General features: G+C 41.1%; 1 long non-coding RNA gene across 1 annotated transcript in view; it reads left to right on the forward strand.

The window, feature by feature from the left end:
* LOC125920234 (uncharacterized) overlaps window positions 1–27620 on the forward strand; it is a 107215-nt gene that overhangs the window by 41011 nt on the left and 38584 nt on the right. Inside the window, exon 2 of the long non-coding RNA XR_007456990.1 lies at window positions 9534–9708. This is a non-coding gene — a long non-coding RNA (uncharacterized LOC125920234). The remainder of the gene's footprint in view (window positions 1–9533; window positions 9709–27620) is intronic.

Genomic DNA, 27620 nt, shown 5'->3' on the forward strand with positions numbered 1-27620 from the left:
TTAAATGGCCCATTAGAGATAGAAGATTGGTAGATCAATAGAGAAATAAAAAGATCCCTCTCAGAATACTCTAGTTTTAGGACAGAGGCTTTTGAAATATGACTTTTCAACCTATTCTTTTTATGCAAACACAAAATCAGTAAGTAGCCTTAACATTTTAGAAAAACTATTGTGTTGAGTGACATTTTTAATACTTCATTGTGTCAGCAGTTGGACACGTGCCCATTACCAAGAATTGACCTACAAGAAGGTCGACAAAGTGCTTTGAGTTTGAGAGGAAAAACTTCTCCCAGTGTGCAGGGTTAGGACGGTTGAAATTAAGATGGTTTTTGCCTTAATGCTCAGGACCCACACGAGTGATTTTTGCTTGTTTTGTTCACAGATGTGCCCCCAAGTGCTTAGAGTGATGCCAGGTACATAGTAGGCCCTCAATAAGTATTTATTGAATGAGTGAATGAATAAAGGGCTCGCATTCAAGATCGAGATTTTCTCTAAATTCAGTAGACTTAACACAACTTTATAATCCACTGAAACTCAGGGATAGAATTTCCATGATTAGGAGGAGCTAAAGAAGTGTGATGGGGATTGGTTTAGTAGTTCTGCTAGTCAGAGAAGGCCTCTCTGAGCAGGCTACATATGAACAGAGACTTGAATGATATCAAGGAGGGAGCCACAAGTGTCCAGAAGAGTGTCCCGCTTATCCTCCACAGCCCTGCCCCAACTGCTGCCCCAGCAGCTAAATTATTAAGACAGAAAAGTGCACCTTATCCCTACTTCCACAGCTCCCCTTGGAGATTTGCTTTAATTTCTAATACAATTCAGATATCAGGGAGAGGTTGATGCTCCTCCAATTAAGTTGGTCTCAAGGTCCCGCTCAATGCCTTGCAGTAGTTCAAAGGCCTCCCTGAGATGCTATGGTTCCCCAGGTGCTCCCAATACTCCAAGGGTCTTTCCTAGATCTTGTTTTCATACCTGTGGTCTCCAAGTTGACCCAAGTGTTCAACAAAGTCCTTTCTATAATGCCACCTTCCCAGAGGCACGCGCGCGTGCGTGCGCACACACACACACACACACACACACACACACACTTACAGTAATTTGAGAATACTGACAGACTTTACTAAAGATTGAGGGGCTGGGGGGAAAGGAGGCTGAAGAGCGTTGCCTCACTTAAAAATGAACAACCAAATAAACCTGACATCAAACACGTGGCCTCTCTATTTAAGATGCCTTTTGGGCACCCCACCATAGGGAATTTTCTATGGCTGTCACCCCATAGGATCCTCTACACCACTTCACACACTTCACAGCTTCTCTCAGTCCCTTCCTTCCCCCAACCCACTTCTTCTCTGTTCCTCATTTCTTCATCCCTCCTGCCTTTTTGCTCTTAGGAGTGAAAGAAGGAATTCTTTTCCTTGTTTCATGCAAAACAGCTTGGCCAGCATCTTTTACAGCCTTGGTTCCTGCTCTCAGAACCTCACATTCTACCCAGGCATATTCTCAAGGCATTTCTAGAAAAGTGTCACCCAGGAGCAAACTCATAGTGCCAGCTATTTGATACATTTTTTTTTTTTTTTACTTTATTACCCCACGGGATTAGAGTATCAGTTCTACTATGAGGATAAACAGGGAGGGGCACAGAAGAGGAGCACCCAAGTCAGTCTTGGAGGAGGTGTTAAGAGGAAGGCTTTGCAGAGGAGGTGACACCTGAAGGGGGAAGAGTGTGCAGGGCAAGAAGAGAAATTGCACAACCCACAGAGCTTGGCAAATTTAGTGTTTGATAGAGCAGAGCATACGTGTGGGGAGGTGAAGCTAGAGAGGGTGACAAGGGCCAACCCAAGAAGTTTAATGCCTCAGGTAAAGAGTTTTAATTGCATTCAGAAAGCAATGTGGAGCCAGTGAAGGATTTTTAAGGATAACACAAATAGATTTATACTTTTTTCCTTTCTAAAAATCACTGCAAAAACAAACAAACAAAAAAATTGAATGAAATGAAATGAAATGAAATGAAATGAAATGAAATAACACAAAATAAAAATTACTGCAAGGACCCCATTAAAGTGGATACATTGGAGGAGGGGAGAGAGTCTGGAGGCAGAGTGCCCATAGACTGGGGAAGGGAGACACAGTACCAGCATGCTGGCCGTGGAGCCAGAGAAGAAAGGACTATTGGAAAGTCGTGTAAGAGGTAGACTGGATACAACCTGGGGACTGACCAGGCAGTGAGTCAAGGGGCTGCAAGGATCCCAGGGAGGACTCAAGGATCAGGATCACAGCAGGTTTCCAGCTGGGCAGCTGACAGATGGTGCAGCCATCCACAGGGAGGGGGGGTCACAGAAAACCACAAACAGGTTTGGGGCAGCTGATGGACCGAGTTCCTCTAGTCTTCCCGTGCTGCCCCCCCCCCCCCCCCCCCCCCCCCCCCCCCCCGCCCCGCACATCCAGCGGTGATTTAATTTGTTCCCAGCCTGCAGGACACTGGCTCCTCCTCCATTCCCTGCCAGCTACAGGAGGAACTGCTACTCCCTCCCCTCCCCCAACCCTCCAGGTTTGCACCAGTTGCACAGCCTCTTCCGAGCACTTCTTTTCCTGGCTGGTAGCTGGTGGCCTCCCCTCCGAGAAAGAAGGCTAGAGCAGCTGAGTTGAGGGAAGAGGGCACAGAAGGCACCATGAGAGACTCTCAGCGGCTTAATGGCTGTATGACCCCAAGTAATTCAGTTGCCCTCTCTGAATCTTAGATTCTTTATCTACAACTTGGTGATGAGAGAGAACACTTACTTCAGACCTGCGTTTTAAGGATGTCACATGATGCATGTGGAAGTGATCTGTAAAATGTCTGTAAAATATAAAATCCTGTAAGGGGAGTGAAAGAAACTATTATCTGTAGCTGTATGAACTGAGATTCTCCACCCACTGCCAACTCCTCTCAAGGAAGATCTGGGGGTCATAGGGATGGTTTCTGTGGAAGTTTCAATCATCTTCATTGACTCAGATCCCTCTGTAGTGAAAATGGGCCCCGAGAGGAAGAAAATGGACCATGAGCATGATAATGTCAAGGTTAACATTTCACAACATGTAAGGTCAAAGTCACTGTAATTGGAGGAATTTCGTGTTATAATGGACTGTATGATCTTCATAAGAAAACAATCCTTATGTAGCTATTTGCCTTAAGACTAATCAGAAGGAAAGTGGGCTTAGTCATCACTGACAGAGAGAGACCAAACCAAAGTCCAGTTCTCACCCTCCCCTATCCACTCCCAGGAAGCCTACCCTGTCCCCCACCTCCCTTTGGCATTAGCAGAAGTCTGGGCAGAGGAAACTTCTGTTTGTATCCCGTAGTATCAGTGGACAGTCTGCATGACATGACGAACAAGGTTTGGGGACTCTGTCATATAGGGAGGAACTGCGTGTCTGGAGGAAGGAGACATGGGGTAGGTCTCAAAAAGGGTGTTGAGGGAGGAGGACAATTGAAGTTTGGGGAAATGTTGGGGGAATAAGGAAGCACCAGATGGGACCTCCTCCAAATGCCTGAAGGGTTAAACTTGCCCCCAACCCTGATGCAATTCAAGGGATGACTTAGCCAGAGTCCCAAATCTGTCCTTCATCCTGATGGATTTATATGCCCTTTAGTAAGAGCATAGCTCAAACCTCCAGCAGGACTCAATGAAGAGTCTGTTTTAGGAAGCTAATCTCCTGGCAGAAGCTTCCCTCTGCCCCTAGGGATTTCAACGCAAAAAAAAAAAAAAAAATTAGGAGCAGCAAATGCCAGTCACAGCCAGGAGACACCGAGCCAGTCTCCTTGTTCTTCTACCTCCTTGCCCCCCGTTTGGTGAAAGACAGACAGGAAGGCTCTCACCCTTTCTACCCAACACACTGGTGAACACTGCTTCCCCTTTAAGGATAAAGAGGCTCAGAGAAAGGGACTGAATGAGCACCATCTCATCCAGACAGTCCAAGAGGGATCAAGAAGTCAAGGCCACAACCAGCTTTTGCTGCCTTTCTGCCACGAGAGCAGTGTGTGCATTTGCCAAGCAGGAGAGCCAGCCTGGCATACTTGCCCCTTTGCAGACTGGATGGACTCTGGTTCCCTTTCCCCTAAAACTCCTTCCCTACCCTCTCCCACACCACACATACACGTACACAGACAACACACACGCCACCCCCCAACACACACACACATGCTGTAGCTCCCACGACCACCTCCACCCCCAACACCAAGTTCCAACTCAATAATTCAAAGTGGCCTTCCCCGAGGAAACGTGACTCTCCCCAACACCATCCCTGGCCCTGGCCCTGTGCTGCCTCAGGGAAGGGGAGACCCTGACCTGCTCCTGCCCAGAGGTGCTCTCAGTGTGCTGAGGAGACAGGCCTAGGGACATGTGACAGTGACCTGTTCAGAAAGCGTCTCAGTTCTGGAGTTCTGGAACTCATCCACAAAGACCCAATAGTCCTCTCCCCTCCATCCTGGCAAGTGGGCACCTGGGAAGCGGGAATGTTCCCAGGTAGCAAAGGGAGTACCTGGGAAGCAGCAGGGGGAGAGGGAGAAAAGAGAATCTCTGTAACATCTGATTATCTCCACTCCCCTAGGGGCCTCAAGCTCCCCTCCCCCTATCTAGCTGCCTGCCGTCCTGGGTGCCAATGCAGGCTCAGGCACCGAAGGTGGTCAGTGTGGCTGGAGGAAACCCACAGGGTGACCGCTGGTAACCCAGCTGCACATGATAGTGGTCAGTTGCCAGTCAGCTTCCTCGCAGAGGCTTCCAGCCGGTAGCAGCTCTGAAGTCAGACAAGCAGTGGCTCCTAGGCTGTCCCAAGAGGATGGTAAGTCTAGGGCCTATACACCAAACTGGCTTTTAACATCCCACCTAGATAACAAACTAAGTCCGAGCAGGACTTCCTGAAGGCCTCAGGGTCTCAGACCAGCTGGTGTGTCTAGACTAGAAAAACACACACACACATACACAAAGCTTCCTCACCCCTGGCTGGGGCAGACAGAACAGTTCACAGAGCAGTTCTATTCCATTATGTCATTTCACCTGCTTAACAACCCAGAGGAGGGTTTGCCAGCTCTGATGCTGGGCGTGCCACTCAGCTTCTCTGTGCCTCAGTTACCATCTTTGCAGCATGAAGAGAATAAAAGCAACCACGTCACTTTCCAGCTCCGTGTCCTTGGCCATGTATTCAACTTAATCGTGCTTCAATTGTTCTCACTTGTCAAATGGGGTTAAAAATAGAACCAACCTCATGGGATAGTTGAGGAAATTAAATAAGTTAACCCAGTTAATAAATTAAGTAAACTGAAACAATGGCTGACTGCATAGAAAGTGCTCAGTAAATGCTAGCAACTGTTATTATCTCTGTCGTTATTATTAATCATAGGATTGTTATGAGGATTAATAAATAACAGCAGCATTTGTGTATACCGACCACGTTTCTGGCACTGGCCTCAGTCTTTTTATAGGAATTAACTTGTGGATAATGCTGAGTGCACTAGCACATAGAGCGCCCTCAGTAAATGCAGTCACTATCATAATTCGCCCTCTCCTGATTCCACAGAAAAGGAAATTGCTCAGAGGTTTGATGACTTGCCCAGGGCTACAAAGCAAATAAGTAGGAGCACTTCGACTTGAATTCGGGTGTTCTGAGAAATAGATCTCCATGATCCTACAACCCTCACCTCCTCCTTCCACTCGGCCCTCAACGTTTGCTTCATGGCTAATCCTGGCTTCCCTCCAGGAAAGCTGCCAGAGGACACATCTGCTGCTCAGTTGGAAGGCACCTGGGCTGCTCTGCACACAGTTGCTATCAGCCCCTGCACTGGGAAGAGCCGAGCTCACCTCCTGATGGCTTTTCCCCTTCAAGAGCCAAGGACCAGGCTCTGACAGGCACAGATACATGCGAGGGAATGAGATGGGGTCATGGACACTCCCAGGAAGCAGACCTAACCCCAACTCCAGCTCTTTTGCTATACCCAAATGTCCCTCTGCTGAGATTCTATGGTAGATCCCACCAAAAAAAGAGAGCTCTGAATACTCCCTAAATTGAGCAAAACCAGTCCACACCAGCAGCTAGCTGAGGGGTGACAAGTGTTAGTCCCCTCGTGTAACATCTCAAAGGCAATGTTTCTCTGAGGACATGACTTTTGGGCTGTCTCTCTATGCCATAGTTTCCTCATCCGTAATACTGAAGGACTAAGACTCCTCCAGTAGGGTCCTTGAGAGAATAAGATCAGAGCACAGGGCCTGGCACCCAGTAACACAGGCAGGAAGGAAGTCAGCACACAGTGTATACTGCACAAATGTTCACTGAGTAGCTGAAATCTGACAGCCCAGCACACCAAGCAGGTACACAGTAAAGGGAGCCTGAACACCATGGGGTGGAGAACATGGGGATGTGTGACCTCAACCTCCACTGAAGAATAAAAGCTTGTGCCCAATGCAGGTGTCTCTGACCTAGAGAATAACATTTTCTTGAGACTTTATAAAACCCTCCTTACCAGGAAAGGTAGAGAAGTTATGTGGCAGAAGGCACAAGATGGCAACCATAAGGACATGTGAGCAGCGAGGTGACAAAGAAGAATGGAGCGGACTTTACATTTGATACCTAAGTATTCATGACATGAACTGGTCTTTGTCCAGGAAGAAGCATGCACTGAAAAGAACCTGGGACCAATGGTGGCCCAGGACTGCCACGTATCTGCTCACAAGAGGCAATTGTTAAGTTTTCAGAATTTTTGCACACTGGTTGTTAAACATTATTAGAAACAGGACGCCTGGGTGACTCAGTCAGTTAAGTATCTGACTTCGGCTCAGGTCATGATCTCATGGTTTGTGGATTCAAGCCCCGCTTTGGGCTCTGCGCTGACAGCTCAGAACCTGGAGCCTGCTTCGGATTCTGTGTCTCCCTCTCTCTGCCCCTCCTTTGCTCATTCTCTCCCTCTCTCTATCTCAAAAATAAATAAACATTAAAAAAAAATTTTTTTTTAAATTACTAAAAACTATAAACTGGAGTGCCTGGCTGGCTCAGTTGGAAGACCAAGAAACTCTTTTATTTTTTTAATTTTTATTTATTTTTGAGAGACAGAGAGAGACAGTGTATGAATGGGGGAGGAGCAGAGAGAGAGGGAGACACAGCATCCGAAGCAGGGTCTAGGCTCTGAGCTGTCAGCACAGAGTCCAACATGGTGCTTGAACACACAAACTGTAAGATGTGACCTAAGCCGAAGTTGGACACTTAACCAGCTGAGTACTCAGGCGTCCCCAGGCAACTCTTGATCTTGGGAGCATGAGTTTTGAGCCCCACACTGGGTGTAGAGATTACTAAAAAAAAAAAAAAATTGTATAAACTTAGTTACATATATTATATTAAAAGCAATGATAATAAATCCTCCAAAATCATCACTTTCTAATTATTTTACTACATTTTACTACCATCTATGCTCTTGAGGTTATTTACATCTATGCCATTTGTGTGAAGAAAACATTATATCATAATGTACTACTGCACATCTCTTCCCAAGTCAACATTCAACAATATCAGATTTTAATCTGAAATCAGCCACAGAGTATTTACACCACAGAAATGGTGCAAACCTCCAAATCCTGATCCTCTCCTTGCCTTAGAGAGTCAACTGTTAGACATTTACCAGCACAACACTGACAAACAGCCTCCCCACTGTTCTAATGCTTCCAAGGAAATAGGATTTTGTCCTCAGACTCTGAGTCGTGCTGTGTTTAATGCTTAGGTTGTATTTTCTCTGTTAATTAAATCTCTTTCCACAACTTTGTATTAAGAGTGCTTACAAGGCATTTCGTGGGCTAATAGTCCCACGAGTACTGAAAAGGCACATTTCTGCAATGACTTATATGATACGGGGGTGCTTCATGAAGCGTGTTATTAAAGTGTAGTTACATAGGGAGACACCAAAAAAGAAGATAAACGTAGAGCCTTTTCTTGTCCTCCTTAATACTCCTGCAAGTGTTCAGTTCAGTAAACAGTTATTCCATGATGGCCACAGTCAAGGCGTTAGGCCAGCGGGAGAAGAAGGAATACACATAGTCCTTTCTCAGGAAATTTGCAGCATGGTGAGGGGAGCGCACTCTCTCACCAACAGATTGAGGCCTATGCTGATGTCCCTATTTTAAATCATTTTCCCCCACCACCAGCATGTCTAATCTCCCCCACTCCTGTAACACTTGTCACTGTCTAACATGCTATATAATTTACTTATCTTTCATGATTGAATTACTGTCTTTCTTCCCCCTCTAGAATGTAGGCCCACAAGAGCAAGGCTTTTGGTTTGGTTTGTTCTGGTGTCTCACACATAATAGGCCATCAAGAAATATTTTTATATATTTATACCTAATTACTAAAAAACACAACTGAGTCAAATTCTAATTTCTGCTCTACCACTTGCAATGTAACTCTAAGGCAAGTCACTATACCTCTCTGAGCTTCAGGTTCTCATACATAAATAAGATTTGGATACAATTTACCTCTAATTTGGGCAATGAAAAACTCAAAATTCAGTGAGTCTCTACTAGATATGCCAATTAAGGCATGTCTTCCACATCCATAGCCACTTCTACAGGAAACTGTCTTTCTGCAGCCCCCAGCCCCAGGCAGCCATGCTCTAAACTCCACTATGAAGCCAACTGGCTTCCTTCAAACCCTCAACTCCTCCCTCCAGCCATACCAGCATAAGCACCTAACCCCAAGGCAGACAGAAGCTCATCATATGTACCAGGAAAGAGATCTGCTCAGATAAGGAAGACTGGACCAACCCAATTCTACTCCTAAGAATTTAAATTGGTAAATATATATAGAATCAGACAGTATACAGAAGCTTAAAAATCACAAGTTTGAAAGAAACTGTGAGGCCATGATAAGCCATCAATGAGCCAAGTTAGAAGTCAGCAAAAAATATGAGGTAAAGAAAAGACAGAGAATACAGAGAAGAATTCAGTTTGTAGAAAGAAGACAAGTGGGCAAAGAGAAGCAGACCTAAGGGATAATATCTGTGGCATTCCTTGGGGAGCAGTTTAAAGAGAAAGAATGTTTATTTAGCTCCCACTGCCTGCCAGGCACTATACTAAGTGTATGTCACTTTATCTTTGCGACACCCCTATAGAGTAGGTATCATGCCCATTTTGAGATAATAAAACGGAGCTTTCAAGAAAGTGATTTTTGGGGGTGTCTGAGTGGCTCAGTCGGTTAAGCGTCCAACTCTTGATTTCACCTCAGGTCATGATCTCAGTTTGTGAGGTGGAGCCCCACATTGGGCTCAGTGCTGACAGTGCAGAGCCTGCTTGGGATTCTCTCTCCCTCTTTCTCTGTCCCTCCCCCATGCTCACCACCACCCCCCCAAAATAAATAAATAAACATTTTTAAGCGATTTTTTGTGTTTCTTCTTTTCCATTGAGAACCCTGAAATTCCACTGTACTTCTCCCCTTGGAGTTCCAGTTTTGATCCCAAGCTCCAATATGAAATAGAAAATATGGGGAACTCCTCAGTAATATTGCTCCCTCTTATCTAGTCTCTAGGAGCCTGGGAGAGACTAAAAGCTGGCAATAAATCTAGCCTGATGAACCCAAGCACAGCTGAGAAGTTCCCCACTTTGGAGAGTACCAGGACATATCACCCAGGGTCCACCTGAAGTCTAGGCCTGGGAAGGATGATCTGATACTGTGACTGCAACCCATACAAACAAGGTAACTCAATCCAAACAATGTAATTCTCAGGGAGCTGTCACTCTATTCTACATCAGGTGAATAACTCTTTGACATTAAAATACCTGTGACTCTTCCCTATGCTTTGTGTGCCCACATATCACCAATATAAGCCAGGAAGGAAGTTTGAGAAAAAAATTCAATGATCTAGTCACATGACCTTGACTATCTGCAAGAGACAAGAAAGCATGCCCTTCCATAAGCCCAGGAAGTGGAAAGAACCACATAATGCTGAATAATTCCACAGCCAGTATCACAGTATGTGGCATTACCATGTGATTACTTTCTTACTTCAAAATTCTTGTAAATCCAACAGACTAAGTTTACATTAAGCTAGGGGAAAGCCCTGTAACTTGTGTAACTACTCATCAGAGGACTCCATTTCCACTTCTCCCTTACTGTCAGTGCCATCCACAATGAACTGGCTCCGTTCACCAGCTTGGGCTTATGTCCAGGACCCTTCTTCCTAGTCAGTATTGCCCTACTGTCCTGCCTGGTTTTCTGGGCTCCACCTCCAAGCTTGAACCCTGCCTTGAGAAGAAACCTGTAGGACTGGAGGCATCATGTCTTGTCCAGCCATTGTTAGTTCTCCTTAAGACCAGTCAATCAATGTTTTTAGCAATGGTCATCTTGGACCCTCAAATTCTGAGGGATCAAGGGGCCAAACAATACACAGTCACTATAAATTTACTGCTTAACATATAAACTGTCCTAAAGAAGTGACTAGATATGCAGAGAAGGGTTATGTACAAAAATGCTTATTGAAGCATTGTTTATAATAGCAAAACATTGGGAATAACCTAAAAGTCCAGCAAAGGAGAATGATTATAAATATGAATCACCTACTGATGGATGTACTGGTTCTGCCTGCCAAGTTCATCAGGAAAAAAAGAAAGAAGACCAATTCAGATTATTCATTGTGATGGATTTAATTGGGAGCTTGTCTGTCACTGTGGGCCTTAGTGTGACATGCCCTCATTCTGTTTGCCTTGCAGTTATACATATACATATATGTATACATATATATGTATATGTATATATATACACACACATATCTATATATCTATATATCTATATCTATATCTATATCTATATCTGTATCTATATATATATTATTGGTTCATCTTGGATCCATTCTACAGGGAGTATCTCTACTGGGCAGTCTATATTTGGGTAGACAACCTTTGCCAGTGCACTGGTCCCCAATCCAATCAGCTGTGTTTAGGGGAGCAGCTAGCACTCCTCCCAAGAAGGCTGTTCTGATCTCAAATGAATATCCCTTCAGTCTGTCTAACTCAATGGAATATTATGCAGTCTGTAAAAATGGTATGTACCAAAAGTTTTTTAAATACATGGAGAAATATGCAGGAAATATAAAGTTTAAAAATATTATAACATTTTGCACACCTGGGTGGCTCAGTTGGTTAAGCGTCCGGCTTTGGCTCAGGTCATGATCTTCATGTCTGTGAGTTCTAGCCCTACATCAGGCTCTGTGCTGACAGCTCAGAGCCTGGAGCCTCTTCAGATTCTGTGTCTCCCTCTCACTCTGCCCCTCCCCTGCTCACACTCTCTCTCTCAAAAATAAATAAAACATTAAAAATTTTTTTCAATAAAAAAATATAAAATTTATGGGGTACCTGGGTGGCTCAGTTAGTTAAGCATCTGACTTCAGCTCACGTCATAACTTCTTAGTTCATGAGTTTGAGCCCTCACCAGGCTGTCTGCTGTCAGCATAGAGCCTACTTCGGATCTTCTGTCTCCCCTCTGTTTCTGCCCCTACCTTGCTCTCTCTCAAAAAAAAATTTTTTTAAATATTATAAAATTTAATCTATAGTCTAATACATGGATGAATCTTGAACACCTTAATGCTAAGTGAAATAAGCCAGTCACAAAAAGACAAATAATGTATTATTCCACTCATATGAGATAGCTAGAGTAGTCAAAATCATAAAGACAGAAAGTAGAATGGTATTTGTGAGGGGCTGGGGGTGGGGAAGGGTAATGAGGAGTTATTATTTAATGGGTCTAGAGTTTCAGTTTTGCAAAATAAAAGAAGTTCTGGAGATGAATGGTTGTGATGGTTGCACAGTAATGCCAATATACTTAATACCACTAAACTATGTAGTAAAAATGGTAAATTTGTTAAATTTATTTTACCACAATTTTAAAAACTGAAAATACAATATCATCTCTTGTACATGTGTGTGTGTGTGTGTGTGTGTGTGTGTGTGTGTGTAGGCCCAGTGATCCGCCTTTGGTAATGGAGAAAAGATGCTAGTTTCTCCCCAAATGTTCTTCCTTTAGCTAGCATAGGATTGGCAAACTAAAGCCCTCCAGCCAGAGCTAGCCTCTAACCCATTTTTCTAAATAAAGTTTTTACTAGAACAGACTCATGCCCATCATTTACATATTATCTATGTTTGCTTTTGTGCTCCAGTGGCAGGGTTGAGTAGAGGGACAGTATTGTCTAGAAAGCCTAAAATATCTAGTATCTGGCCCTTTATAGAAAAAGCCTACCAACTCCTGTTGTAGTGCATAGAGCACATATGGAGGTCAGAAGAATGACTTTAGTGTGGGTTCCAAGTCTTACATTTCAAACCCAACAGAGTCCACAGGGCTGGAGATTCCAGAGTGGGCATCTCCTCTCTATTCAATTGTTCTCCAGTTTCCCAACAGGCTCAGAACCTTTATTCAGACTCTCAGGACGCTCCATTAGGCTACCCTGGACTCTACAGATGAAGGAGACAAAGGGAAGGGAAAAGAGGTTCTTGTGGTGGATGTGATTTGTTGTATTCCTGGAGTTGCACTGCCTAACACCTTCCTCGGTTACCCAGAACTTGAAATATATGAAGAAGAGAGGGAAAGAACATCATGTCACACTTGCAAACATAGATGTAGTTTAGAAATCTGGAAGGGTGTATACCAACAAATTCACTGTGATATCTCCAAGTTGTGGGATTATGGATGATTTTAAAATTCTTCTCCATAAATTTTTATATGTTAGGATTTGTTTCAATGAGTATGCATTGCTTTCTAAAAAGAAAAAAAAATAAGTGATTTTCATATTTTAAAAATTATTAAAAGAAATAAACAGGAGCAGAGCAAGTTGAATCTCAGGGAGAATCACATGGGAGACATTTTAGCAGGGTCAAAATCTGGGTAACAAATTAGCCAATCTCGGTTTGTTTTCCTGACCTCAGTTTGTTTTCAGAAAGAGCTGAAATCTGGCAAGCCCAATATTTTCATGGCATGTTAGCCACATGGCTCAGAAATTTCATTTGTCCTGGCACTCTCTGGTCCCCTGAGAATTCCTATGTCTTACAGGCCATTATAAGCAGCCTCTAAGCAGCCACATACCTTTTTTTTCTGTTTGGCTATTGATTCTTTCCAAGACCATAGACATTGGTTCTGCAGAGTTGAAAAAGTCTAGACAGACCTGGGCTGGACATAGGCTCTGCTGCTTAGCTGAGCTTAGACCAATTACTAAACCTATCTTCTATAAAAGGGAAGTAATCCTACCTTTGGGAAAAGAAGAAATAAAAAATTGTCCACTCTTCTGCCTATTTTACTCCCTCTTCTCCCAGGAGGACCAAACACTAATCTGAATTAAAAAGACAGTGACTGAATGGGTTCAAAGCTCATGTAGACTGGTAGCTCTCCTTTCCTGCTCCTCCTTCCCTGTTGTAAAAGTGATCAGAGGAGCATGGCCTTCTCCCATAGGGAAGGAGGCACAGCCATCTTGCACCTACCTATTCCTTTGGTTTCCTGTGAACTAGCTGTTCACAGAGTGGTCACATCCTACAATTTGGGTTTAAACCTAGGGAGAGGAAAAAAGACTTCAAAGACCTCGCTTATAGCACAGAGGTTTGCATTAGGTTTTCGACACAACTCTAGTTGTTTTGTTCATATTATAGAATCAAGGCATGCTTCTTATAAAATTTGAGAGAATGTCACTTTAATCCATTAAACTCTACCACTACTCCTCCCGATATCTACCTCACAAAGGACTAAATGAAACTAAATGGGATAAAGCAGCTCATAAAAAGCCAGGTGTGTAGCAAAAGCTTAATATCAAGGAAGTTCATCTTTGTCCCCTTCCTCCTCCTCTTCCTCATTCCATCATCCATCCTCCTCTTCCTTCATTCTGATCATAGGGCCCTTCCTCTAATTACCACAGCACTTATCACACTATTATAAACACCAAATTTACTAGCCTCTGAGTGCCTATGAGGACAAAAGTATATTTCTTATTCATCATTTAATTTCTAGAGCCAAGCACAATGCCCAGTACATAGTAGCTACTCATCTAATATTTGACAATTTGAAAGAATGAATAAATGGAAAGAATATGAATGACTCAACATCCTGATTCTCTAACCTGTTCCTCCCATTCTATTTCCTATCCCGAATAAAAGTAACTCAATCTTTCCAGTTGCTCTGGCCAAACACATAGTTTCCCTGATGCCTCTCTTTCTCTAATAATTTATATCCAACCCCTCAGTAAATCCAGTCGACTCAAGATATACCCAAAATGCAGTCGTTCCTCACTACCTTCCCTGGGCCCAGCACTGACAGGGCCAACATCTCCCCTAACGCCCATTTCTAATACAACAGCTAGAGTGATCCTTTAAAAATATTGGTCAGGTCAGGTTACTCCTCTGCTCAAAACATTTCAGTGGTTCCTCAATTCATGCAGAAGATAAGCCAAAGTTGAGTTCAAGAGTCCCAGCCTGAGAGTCAGCTTTCTAAGACCACTCAATCTTTTTTTAAAATTTTATCTTTAAGTAATCTCTATACCCAACAAACTCACAACCCGAAGATCAAGAATTGCACACTCTACTGAATGAGCCAGCCAGGCACCCCTTAGCACCACTCTAGTTACTAAATGTCTTAGTCTGGTTTGCCCATCAAAAGCAGAGCCTGAGTGGCACCTGGGTGGCTCAGTCGGTTAAGCCTCCGGCTTTGGCCTGAGCCGTGATCTCACTTTTCCTGAGTTCAAGCCCCATGTCAGGCTCTGTGCTGACAGCTCAGAGCCTGGAGCCTGCTTCAGATTCTGTGTCTCCTTCTCTCTGTGTCCTTCCCCTGCTCATGCTCTGTCTCTCTCTTAAAAATAAATAAACTCTGGGGCGCCTGGGTGGCTCAGTCGGTTGAGCGTCCGACTTCGGCTCAGGTCACGATCTCGCGGTCCGCGAGTTCGAGCCCCGCGTCGGGCTCTGGGCTGATGGCTCAGAGCCTGGAGCCTGCTTCCGATTCTGTGTCTCCCTCTCTCTCTGCCCCTCCCCCGTTCATGCTCTGTCTCTCTCTGTCTCAAAAATAAATAAAAAACATTTAAAAAAAATTTTTTTTAATAAATAAATAAATAAATAAACTCTAAAAAATTTAAAAAAAAAAAAAAAAAAGAAGAAGCAGAGCCTGAGACGAGCTGTCAGGGAGCAAGAGTAAGGAGCTAGAGGGAAAGAAACAGAGAAAGGAAAAGCCAAGTATTATCGAGTTGGTCACACCGGAGCAACGAGAGCTTAAACCTACCAGGACTTTACTCCTACCAGGAGACATATAGAATGTGACACAGAAGACAAGAATTGCCCGAAGGTGAGTGGGGGTGTGGCATTTATCCATCCGCTTCCATTATCTACTGTCAAGGGTTGCCACACAGGGTGTTAGGGACTTCAGGCTGCACATATGTGAGTGCCAGGCAGATTACCATGGGGAGCAGGGAGGGAAGGGGGAAAGCAAGAGATACTCAGTGCAGCTAAAGTCAAATGCTGTCAGGTTACACCTGTGTGAAGTTGTTTGCCACAGCAAAATGAGAAAGAGTGGGCTAAGTCTACTAACTTTTTCTGTAAAGGGTCAGATAGTAAATATTTTTTTAATGTTTATTTTTTTTAGAGAGAGAGAGAAAGAGAGAGAGACTGTGTATGTGTGCGCTCAAGCAGGAGGGTAGGGGAGGACAGATAGAGAGGGGGACAGAGGATCAAAGTGGGCTCTGTGCTGACAGCAGACAGCCTGATGCAGGGCTCGAAGTCACAAACTGTGAGATCATGACCTAAGCCAAAGTTGGATGTTTAAACGACTGAACCACCCAGGCACCTCCAGATAGTAAATATTTTAAGCTTTTTAGGCTATGTACAGTCTCTGTCACATATTCTTCTTAGTCATTTTACAAATACTTACAAAAATGAAAAAAAAATCTGTAGTTTGCATGCCTTATGAAGGTAGGCCATAGGTGGATTTGACCCATGGGCTGCACTTTGCCACCCCCTGGCCTAGAGGCTCTCCTGGTGGAGAGGCCTTCCATGACTACCTTATTTATGAGAACATCTACCCCTCTTCCCTCCTGATCTCCCTTCTTGCTTGATTCTTCTCTTTAGCATTTCTCACTTTACAAAATTTTATACGTAATTTACATTTATTTAGTTTATTGTGTGGGTGCTTCAATAAAACATAAGCTCCGTGAAGGCAGGATTCTGGCACGAGTGCCTGATTCACAGTCAAATCTCAACATATTTTGTTAAGTAGATTAAATAATACAGTAGCATGTTTGTCACTTAAAAAATGACAAGGGTCTTGGACACACATTTTAATATCCATTTTGTTTACTTTTCACACCCTTTAAGGTAAGCAAAGGAAGTACTATTATCCTCATTTTGAAAATAAAGAGAGGTTAAGCAAAAAGACAGCGTTGGAATAGAAGAAAAATCAGGGACTTTGAATCACATAGACCTGGCTTTGCATTCTGGCTCCAACACTGTATGATGCTGCTTAAGTTGTATAAGCTCTCTGCAACCAGCTCCTTACCAGTGAAATGGAGGTGATACTACTTGCCTTAGAAAGCTGTGTGCAGATTAAATGAAATCATGTATCTGGGGAAACAGCAGTGTAATTTAGTACAGAAGTCCTAAACTGACAGCCCCTGGGCATGAGTATGAGGAATCGTTTTATGTGCCATTCCATACAGAAGTGATGAAAAACACCAATCTGCAAATTCTAGTGCCATCCATAGAAAGTAAAGGCACACCTACCTCTCAGCTGTCAACAGGCACCATTCACACCGCCTACGCTGCTGCTCTCGGATGAGTTTGGTTTGACTGGTTAGTTTGGTTTTGTGTACAAGTATGTTAAAAGATATTTCTTCAGGCAAGTTTCCGGCTTGGCTGCAATATAAGCTGCTTCTTGTTGGTTGCCTTACTCTAGCTTGATGCATTTATTGAACTTCTCTCGCCCCCATAGACATTTTGAGTTCTATCTCCCTGGCTTAGTATTAAGAGGTTTTCGCAGCAGCCAGACCAAGGTTGGAATCTTGACACCTCTATTATTTAATCTCTCTGGCTTCAGTTTCTTCCTTTATATGAAACTGGAGTATTTTTGCCTCCCGAATGCCATGTGCCCTAAAGTAGAATACCTAAGCCCCCCAGTTTGCAAGACTGCCAGTCCAATCCCTTTCCTGATTTTCCATAGGGACCTCAGCCTGCAGATATGAGAATGAAATGAAAAGCCAGTTAGGTTGGTTCTCAAAGCTGTAGTCTTTTTTATTTTTAATGTTTATTTATTTTTGAGACAGAGAGAGACAGAGACAGAGTCAGTGAGGGAGGGGCAGAGAGAAGGAGACAAAGAACCCAAAGCAGGCTCCAGGCTCTGAGCTGACAGCACAGAGTCCACCACAGGGCCCAAACCCACCAACTGTGAGATCATGACCTGAGCAGAAGTCAGATGCTTAACCGACTGAGCCCCCAGGTAACCCTCCAGGCTGTAGTCTTTATCTACAACAGAAATCTCAGCATTCCAAAGAGATGCCTCTAATCTTTGCTGCTGCCACCACTAGTGCCAGAATCACACATGGTAGACAGCTGCAGAGTTTCTCCCACTCAATGGTCAGCACCAACTTACCAGACAGAGAATGAAGAAGCCATTGGACTTCCAACTCACTCACACTAGAGTCAGATGACTCTAGCTGCAACCGCCATCTGACTGCTACTGAATGACAGACCACAAGTGAGAATTTTCCTAATGAGACCAGAACAATGAGAGGTAACAAAATCGCTGTTGTTTTAAGCTACCCATTTTGAGAAGATTTGATATGTAGCAATAAATAATGCATTCAGGACTGTACATGTTGTTGCTGCCTAGCATATCTGAAGCTACATGGCTGGAGCCAAGCTTCTGTTTCCAGTTGCTTCTAGCATCGTTGTTAGAAACTCCTGCCCAGAAGACACTGTTCAAAAAACAAGGGAGGATGACTCTTCTCTCTGCATTATAGTTGGCCAACACTGCCCAATGACAAAATTGCCTTGGGCTTCCTATGTTATAAATCCTTCAAACCAGTCCTTCAGCCATTTCCCTAGGACATAAGTTTGCCACCAGGATGGCTGGGTTGGAACAGGTTCTGGGATTCACTTCCAAACTGACTGTATCAAGCAAAGTCACACCAGAAAATACATAATTTTTCAAGTTAGAAAAATTTGGGGTCTTAATAAAGGACTATTGACAAGGAGTGGTTGGAGAGGATCCACAAGAAATAGTGGAGTAACCCCAGTGGAATGTCACTACCTCTGTGCCCATGAGAGGACAGAGCAGTTGATGAAACTGAATAGAGTCCTTGAGAGGAACTATGTCCTATGTCATTCAGTCTAGAAATGTAGCCAATCCTACAGAACACTTCAGAGAATGAGCCAGAGGAATAAATATCAAGACCCTCTTCCTGAAAAATAAGATAAAAACAGAGAGGGAGGGAAACCATAAGAGACTCTTAAATACAGAGAACAAACTGAGGGTTGATGGGGGTGGGGAAAATGGGTATTGGGCATTAAGGAAGGCACTTGTTGGGATGAGCACTGGATGTTATGTGTATGTGACGAATCACTGGATTCTACTCCTGAAGCCAAGACCACTGTATGTTAACATGAGGGGAATAACAAACAAACAAACAAACAAACAAACATTCTTCCCATTCTCTCCTGGGAGAGCTTTCTTGCTGGAGCTTTTCATTGGCCAAAATCAAGCAGAAGCTAGAAGGCAAGGAAGTCCATTGACGTATATTATTAGTCTATACAGGTCAGCTTCCTGGGCTAATACCAGGGTGGAAAAGAACAAATGGAAGATATCTGGCATATAGACCCGGAACCATCATCACCTACCACCCTTAGTCCAACAGTTCATCTCTTTCTCTCCTGGTGGAGACTTTGGATGGAGTCTTATTGTCACTCCCTGCCAATCAGATACAACGCAACAGCTTCCAATAATTTTGGCTTTTAGATAAGAAGGGTTCTGAATCCTTTCTCTCCAAAAAGGTCCCTGGGCTCCTTATACAAGTCTGTTCACCCCTCTCTCCAGTAACTTCAGTTTCCATCATTACTCTGTCTCTGATGCCCTCTCCAAAATATTTTAAGCACAGAAAATTTCTGGAAGGCTATCGAAGAAACTAATTATTGTGATTATAAGAGGCTTGGGGTAGAAAGAGACTTCTAACTGTCACTTTAATTCTGTTTCCTAAAAAAATATTTTGCCATAACCATGAATTACTGCTTGTAATTAAAGTAAAATGAGAACTTTACTGTCTCATAGAAGAGAATTAAATGAGATGATAGATAATTCACTGTGGAGCACATAGCAAATGCACAGGTAATGACACTTTTCTTCAACTCCTTTTTATCTTAGGTGACTTGCCTAAAATCACAGTAAGGGCTCAAATTTGATTTCAGGGTTCTGGATTCGAGTTCAATGCACTTGCCACTACCTCACACTCTCTTTAATCAGGTAAAAAAAAATCATTTCTTCCAACAAACACAGAAAGAAATATGACAGCCAAAATTGCTACTGACCTTTGTGTACCTGCTGACTGGTCCCACAAGCCAGACAAGAAATAAATTTATTTAAATAATATTGCTTCTACAATTGAAAAAAATCACAGAAAGCTCTCTTGTAGAACTTTAAAACTGTAGGTTTGTCACTTTATCTTTCTGAGCCTCAGTTAACTTCTTACCTCACAGGGCTATGGTGAGGTCCAGAGACAGGATGTTCAGGAAAGTATGTTGAGTTATTGCTATTATTAGAGAACCTGAAACCTCTTAGTTAAAATATTTTTGAGTGGGACTCTAGCCTGTGTTAAGAAGGTAAAGTTGGAAATTATATTTTCAGCTTTAAACGAGCCAGACATAAGAAAAGCTGAAATTATAAGACAGATAAATCAAGACATATTTCTATACAAATAATGTTTACTTTGCAGAAAGACAGGTTCTTCTGATCGCTTTTCAAAACTATTTTAACTTACCCATAAGTTTCCAGGAGTACATATTTTGCTTAAATTAAGGTTATAGTTCTAAAACAGAAGCCAGAAAGATAGGCTGAGCTCTGGAAACTTTAAGAATAGGATCAGGGGGCACTGGGTATTATATGCAAGTGATGAATCACTAAATTCTACTCCTGAAACCAATATTACATTACATGTTAACTAACTAAAACTCAAATAAAAATTTGAAAAAAAGAGTAGGATTGAAGGAAAGCAGACTACTACTGGAATTCCTGTGGCTCTGAAAAAGGGAAGATCAAAGAAGGGAAACCAGGATGGCCAAAGAGAAATGCCAGGGTTAGGGAAATAACACTTCCTCTAAATGTGATGTAAGAGTGACACCTGGTTCAGCAAACCTGATATTCCAAGTCACAATGACCTTCTTAATCCCCTTTCTCAAAAACCTCCCTCTCAGTTTTCTGGAAACTCTTTCCAATGGAATTTTCTTCGATCAAAAAGTAAAGACACTGAACAAAACTAATTTCATTTCTAGAAATTCCCTTTGCCTATTTCTTCACTGGGAACCATTTATTCTTCAGAGGTTCACTTCAGTGGCCATGATGCTTTCCTGATCAATACTACTGCAAAACTACTGGAGTTTCATTGTCCCACTACCCTCACAGATGCTGTTCCACCTTGAGACCCTCAAGAGTTGTTGCAGACTAGGGAGACAGGGAACCCAGCTCTTTCAGCCAAACCTTGAATGGCCAGACATTGAAGGGATATTACATTACTTCCCTCCAAGGGAGGTAGTGCTATGTAGTGTGACAGCCCTTCTCTTTGCATTCTCAGAAGGGACCTAGGTCATTGGAGAGGAACCACCTGATGCTACTCACACAAATACCTCATTTCAGTGAACCCAGGCCAGGCTCTAGATCAGGACTCAGCATCTCCTTCTTTCACTCTGCCCAAATGGGAATTCTTTCACTCTGCATAGTAGAGGCCAGCTTTTGTTTCCACTGTCTATAAGCTTTCAATAATACACACACACACACACACACACACACACACACATATATATATATATATATATATATATATATATATATATATCTCTTCCGTGCTTCAATCTAATAGTGAAGACAAACAATTAAGTAACCACAATACAAAATGATAATTGTTATGAACAGAGAAATAACAAGGAATGAAAGAAGTTCATAGGATGACCAGCAACTCCAAAGGGGTAGAAGAAGATTCCTAGAGGAAGTGTCTTTTAAGCTGGCTCCTGAGGAATAAGGAAAAAAATTTTTTTAAGAGAGAGAGAGACAGTGTCAGTTGGGTGGGGGGGCAGAGAGAGGGAGACAGAATCCCAAGCAGGCTCTGCACTGACAGCCTCATATGGGGCTCAAACTCAGAAACCATGAGATCATGACCTGAGGTGAAATCAAGAGTCGGAGGCTTAACCTACTGAGCCACCCCAGGTACCCCATAAGTAGAAATTATTGAGGAGAGAGAGAGAGTTGAGGGTGAGGAAAAAAGAAGAGTGTTCCAAGAAGACAAAGTGGCATGTGTGAGAACAAACTCAAGAAAGCACAAAGATTTTAAAAAACCAAAAGGGTTGAGTATGGCTGGAATACAGCAGGTAAAGCAAGGATGGACAAGGTGACAGATGAACTGGACAGGTAAGCAAAGACTATTCTCTATTTATGCTCCCTATGTGATGCTTTCATATATTTATTTATTCCATAAATATTTATTAAGTTCCTCATATTTGTCTATTAATGGAAAATCATGAAAGGCCTTGTAAACCAGGTTAAGAAATTTTGTCTTTATCCTAAAAGCAATGGGGTAACACTGAGGTATTTTAATTGAGACTAAACTAATGCCTTTGGAAAGCTGGTATCAATCACCAAGACCCTTTCAGTTTTTTTCAGAGGAAAGCCCCAGAAGGTTATCACTCAGGGTACAGGAGCCTGAAGGGAGTGCAGAGAACATGATCCCCCTGGGACTTTTACTACAAATCTCCCTTGACTTATGATAAACCCACCATAAGTTGAAAATACTGTAATTGAAAATGTATTTAATACACCTAACCTACCAAACATCACAGCTTAGCCTAACCTACTTTAAACATGCTTAGAACACTTACTTTAGCCCACAGTTGGGAAAAATTATCTAACACAAAGCCTATTTTACAATAAAAGGTTGAATGTATCATGTAATTTATTGAATAATGTACTGAAAGTAAAAAACAGAATGGTTCTCTGGGTATAGAAAAGTTATAAGTGTAATTTCACTACTGGGTATTTATCCAAAGGAAACAAAACACTAATTTGAAAAGATACATTCTCCCCATCTTAACTGCAGCATTGTTTACAAAGCTGAGATATGGAAGCAACCTAAGTGTCCAACAATAGATGAATGAATAAAAAAGATGTGATGTGTATGCACACACACACCACACACACTCAACCATAAAAAAGAATGAATCTTTCCATTTCCAACAACATGGATGGACCTAGGGTATATTATGTTAAATGAAATAAGTCAGACAGAGAAAGACAAGTACCATAGATTTCATTTATATGTGGAATCCAAAAAACAAAACAAATGAACAAACAAAAAAGCAGAAACAGGCCCACAAATACAGAACAAACTCATGATTGCCAAAGGGGAGAGAGGTTGGAAGACGGGCAAAATGGGTGAAGAGTAGGAGGTACAAGCGTTCTGTTATGGAATGAATAAGTCATGGGGATGAAAAGTACAGCTTAGAGAATATAGTCATTGGTACTGTAATAGCATTGTATGGTGACAGATGTAGCTATACTTGTGGCCACAATAACATTCAGAGTTGTTGGATCACTATGTTGTAGACATGAAACTAATGTAACTTTGTGTGTCAACTATACTTCAATTTAAAAAAAGAAAATTCATCACAATCTACCTTCAAGTGATATTATACTATTTTACATATAAGTATCTTAAGACAATATATTTCCATTTCTCTCCTCCTAGACTTTTTGTTATTGTTATCATATTTGATTTCTAGGTAATTCACTTTGTTGGCATCAAATTAGGAGAGGCAAAAATTAATAGAATTACAAAGAGAAATAGATGAATCAATTATCATAGTTGGAGACTTTCATATCCCTCTATGAGAAATAGACAGATCAGCAAGCAGAAAATCAGTAAGGACATGTTGAATTCAACACCACCACCAATGAACTGAATATAATTGACATCTATAGACCACTTCATCCAACAACAGCAGAATACGTACTATTCCTTAAGCTCACATGAAACATTCACCAAGATAAAACACATTCTAGGCCATAAAACACATCTCAACAAATTTAAAAGAACAGAAATCATACAATGTCTGCTCTAAGATCACAGTGGAATTGGACTAGAAATTAATAACAGAAAGATAACTGGAAAATCCCCAAAATATGGGGACATTAAACAACACGTTTTGAAATAACACATGGATCAAACAAGAAATCTCAAGACAAATCTTAAAATATTTTCAGTTAAATTAAAATGAAAACACAACTTCTCAAAAACTATGGGATACAGGGAAAGTAGTGCTTACAGGGAAATTTATAATATTGAGTGCATATATTAGAAAAGAGGAATTATCTAAAATCAATAATCTACGTTTTTACCTTAGGAAACTAGAAAAACAAGAGCAAGTTAAATCTAAAGTAAGCATAAGAAAAAAAATAATAAGAATTAGATCAGTAATCAATGAAACTGAAAACAGGAAATCAATAAAGAAAATCAGTGCAACCAAAGCTGGTTCCATGAAAGGAACCAAAAAAATCAACAAGCCTCTAGCCAGACTAACGGGGGTTGTGGGGGGAGAGTACACAAATTACTAACATCATAAATGAAGCGGTAACATCACTACCAAACCTATTGGTATTAAAAGGATAATAAAGGAATACTATGAGCAACTGTATGCCCACCACTCAGACAACCTAGATAAAATGGACCAATTCCTTCAAAAATACAATTTGACAAAGCTCACAAGAATAGACAATTTCAATAGACCTATATCTATTAAAGAAAATGAACCAGCAATTAATACCAAAACAAATTCCAAAACAAATGCCACCAGGTCCAAACTCTACCAAACATGTAAAGAATAAATTAGGGGTATCTGGATGGCTCAGTCAGTTAAACATTCAACTCTTGATCTCAATTCACGTCTTGAGCACAGAGTTGTGAGTTTAAGCCCTGCCTTGGGCTTCATGCTGGGTGTGAAGCCTACTTAAAAAATAAATAAATAAAATGAAATAAAAAAGAAAGAAAGAAAGAAAAAATAAATTATTTCAATACACTAGAATCTCTTTCAGAGGATAGAAACAGAGAGAATACTTCCTAACTCATCCAAGCAGACCACCATTACCCTAATACCAAAATCAGACAAAGATATTACAGAAAACAGAATGGTATCTCTATTACATCTCTTGAAGATGTAAAAATTGTCAACAAAGTATTAGCAAATTGAGTCCAACAAGGTATAAAAAGAATTATACACCAGATCAAGTGGGATTTATCCTAAATATGCAAGGCTGATTCAACATTTAAACATCAGTTAATGTAATTCATCATATCAATAGGTTAAAAAAGAAAAATCACATCATTTTATCATAAGATGTAGAAAAAGTATTTGACAAAATGCAATACCTGTTCATGATAAGAAAGAAATAGAAGAAACTCATTCAACTTGATGAAGATATCTACAAAAAACCTATAGCTAACATCACATTTAATAGTAAAAACTCAAAGGATTCTCACTAAGATCAGGTACAAGGTAAAGATATCCCTTCTCACCATTCCTTTTCAACACATACTGAAAGTTTGAATTAGCGTAATAATACAAGAAAAGGAAACAACATATACAAACTGAGAAGGAAGAAATAAAACTGTCTTTGTTTGCAGATGGCATAATTGTCTATGTTGAAAATCTGAAAGAAACAACAACAAAAAAATCCTGGAACAAATAAGTGATTAGAGCAAAGTTATAGGATACAAAGTTAATACACATAGGTCAATCATGTTTCTATATATCGTCAATGAACAAGTGGAATTTGAAATTAAAAACAATACCAATTATGTTAGCAACCCAAAATTAATACACTTTGATATAAATCTAACAAAATATTTACAATATCTACATGAGGAAAACTGTAAAACTCTGGTGAACAAAATCAAAGAACTAATGAACAGAAAGACTCAATACTGTCAATATATCAGTTCTTCACAACTTGATCTACCGATTCAATGCAAAATCCCAGCAAGTAATTTTGTGGGTACTGCCAAACTGATTCTAACATTTGTATGGAAAGGCCGGAAAAGGCAACATAATATTGAAAAGCATAGCGGTAAGACCCAACTTCAAGACTTCCTTTAAAGCTACATAATCAGGACAGTATGGTATTGGCAAAAGAATGGACAAATAGATCAAAAGAACAAAACAGTGATCCCAGAAATACAACCCCAGAAACAGAGTCAACTGATCTTTGACAAAGAAGCAAAGGCAATATAATGGAGCAAAGACAGTCTTCAACAAATAGTGTTGGAACTGGATATCCACATGCAAAAAATAAGTCTAGACACAGACCTTACACCCTTTACAAAATTAACTTAAAATGGGTCACAGACCTAAAGGTAAAACCACAAAACTATAAAATTCCCAGAAGATAACACAGGAGAAAATCTAGATAATCCTGAGTGTGGCTATAACGTTTTAAATAAAATACCAAAAGCACAATCCACAAAAGAAATAATTGATAAGCTGGACTTCAGCAAAATTAAAAACTTCTGCTCTGAGAAAGACAATGTCAAGATAATGAGAAGACAAACTACAGAAGAGAAAATATGTGCACGAGACATATATTTTATGTGTCACATGCTTCACATGTGCTTTGGTTAATACACCCAAAGGAGTTAAAAACATATGTCACATAAAAACCTGCAAATGGATGTTTATAGCAGCTATATTCTTTTTTTTCTTCCAAGTTTTTATTTAAATTCAAGTTAGTTAACATATACTGTGGTATTGGTTTCAGGAGTAGAATTTAGTGGTTCATCACTGACATGTAAAACCCAGTGCTCATCACAGCAAGTGCCCTCCTTAATGCCCATCACTCATGTAGCCCATCCCTGCACCCACCTACCCTCCAGCAACCCTGTTTGTTCTTTGTATTTAAAATCTCTTACAGTTTTCTTCCCTCTCTGTTTTTAACCTTATTTTATTTTTCCTTCCCTTCCCCTACTATAGCAGCTACATTCTTGACTGCCAAAACTTGGAAGCATCCAAGATGTTCTCCATTAGGTGAATGGATAAACTGTAATATATTTACACAATGGAATATTATTCAGTATAAAAAAATGAACTGTCAGGCTATGAAAAGACAGAGGAAATTTAACATATTACTATGTGAAAAAAATGCGTACTACTACTAAGTGAAAGAAGGATGATTCTGATAATACGGCATTTGGGAAAAGGAAAAAATATGGAAACATTAAAAACATTAGTGGTTGTCAGGGGGTGGGGTGAAAGAGATGAATAGGTAGAGTATATAGGACAGTGAAAATACCTTGTGTATACCATAATAATGAATACATGTGATTACACATTTATCCAAGTCCACAGAATCTACACCAAGAGTGAAACATAATGTAAACTATGCACTTCGGGTGATTATGATGGTAATGTAGGTAACAAATGTACCACTCTGGTGGGAAATGTTGATAATGGGAGAGGTTGTGAATGTGCAGAGTCCAGTAGCATATAGGAAATCTCTGTACCTACCCCTCAATATTACTGTGACCCTAAAACTGTAAAAAAGTAAAGCCTTAATGTAAAAAAATAGTCCTCCCCCCAAAACAATAATAGTCACATAGTTCATTAATGTCTTGTTTTGTTTGTTTTGCAATCTTCTTTCATCTGTATATTTGTTTGTTTGTTTGGATATTTTCGGGGGGAATTTTTTTTAATTTTATTTTTTAAATTTACATCCAAATTAGTTAGCATATAGTGCAACAATGATTTCAGATGTAAATTCCTTAATGCCCTTTACCCATTTAGCCCATCCCCCCTCTCACAACCCCTCCAGTAACCATCTATTTGTTCTCCAATTTAAGAGTCTCTTATGTTTTGTCCCCCTCCCTGTTTTTTATATTATTTTTGCTTCCCTTCCCTTATGTTCATCTGTTCTGTGTCTTAAAGTCCCCATATGAGTGAAGTCATATGGTATTTGTCTTTCTCTGACTAATTTTGCTTAGCATAATACCCTCCAGTTCCATCCATGTAGCTGCAAATGGCAAGATTCCATTCTTTTTGATTGCCGAGTAATACTCCATTGTATATATATACCACATCTTCTTTATCCATTCATCCATCGATGGACATTTGGGCTCTTTCCATACTTTGGCTATTGTTGATAGTGCTGCTATAAACATGGAGGTGCATGTGTCCCTTCAAAACAGCATACCTGTATCCCTTGTATAAATACCTAGTAGTGCAATTGCTGGGTCGTAGGGTAGTTCTATTTTTAGTTTTTTGAGGAAGCTCCATACTGTTTTCCACAGTGGCTGCACCAGCTTGCATTCCTACCAACAATGCAAAAGAGATCCTCTTTCTCCGCATCCTCGCCAACAT

The sequence above is a fragment of the Panthera uncia genome, chromosome D4 (assembly GCF_023721935.1).
Source record: "Panthera uncia isolate 11264 chromosome D4, Puncia_PCG_1.0, whole genome shotgun sequence".
Lineage (NCBI taxonomy): Eukaryota > Metazoa > Chordata > Mammalia > Carnivora > Felidae > Panthera > Panthera uncia.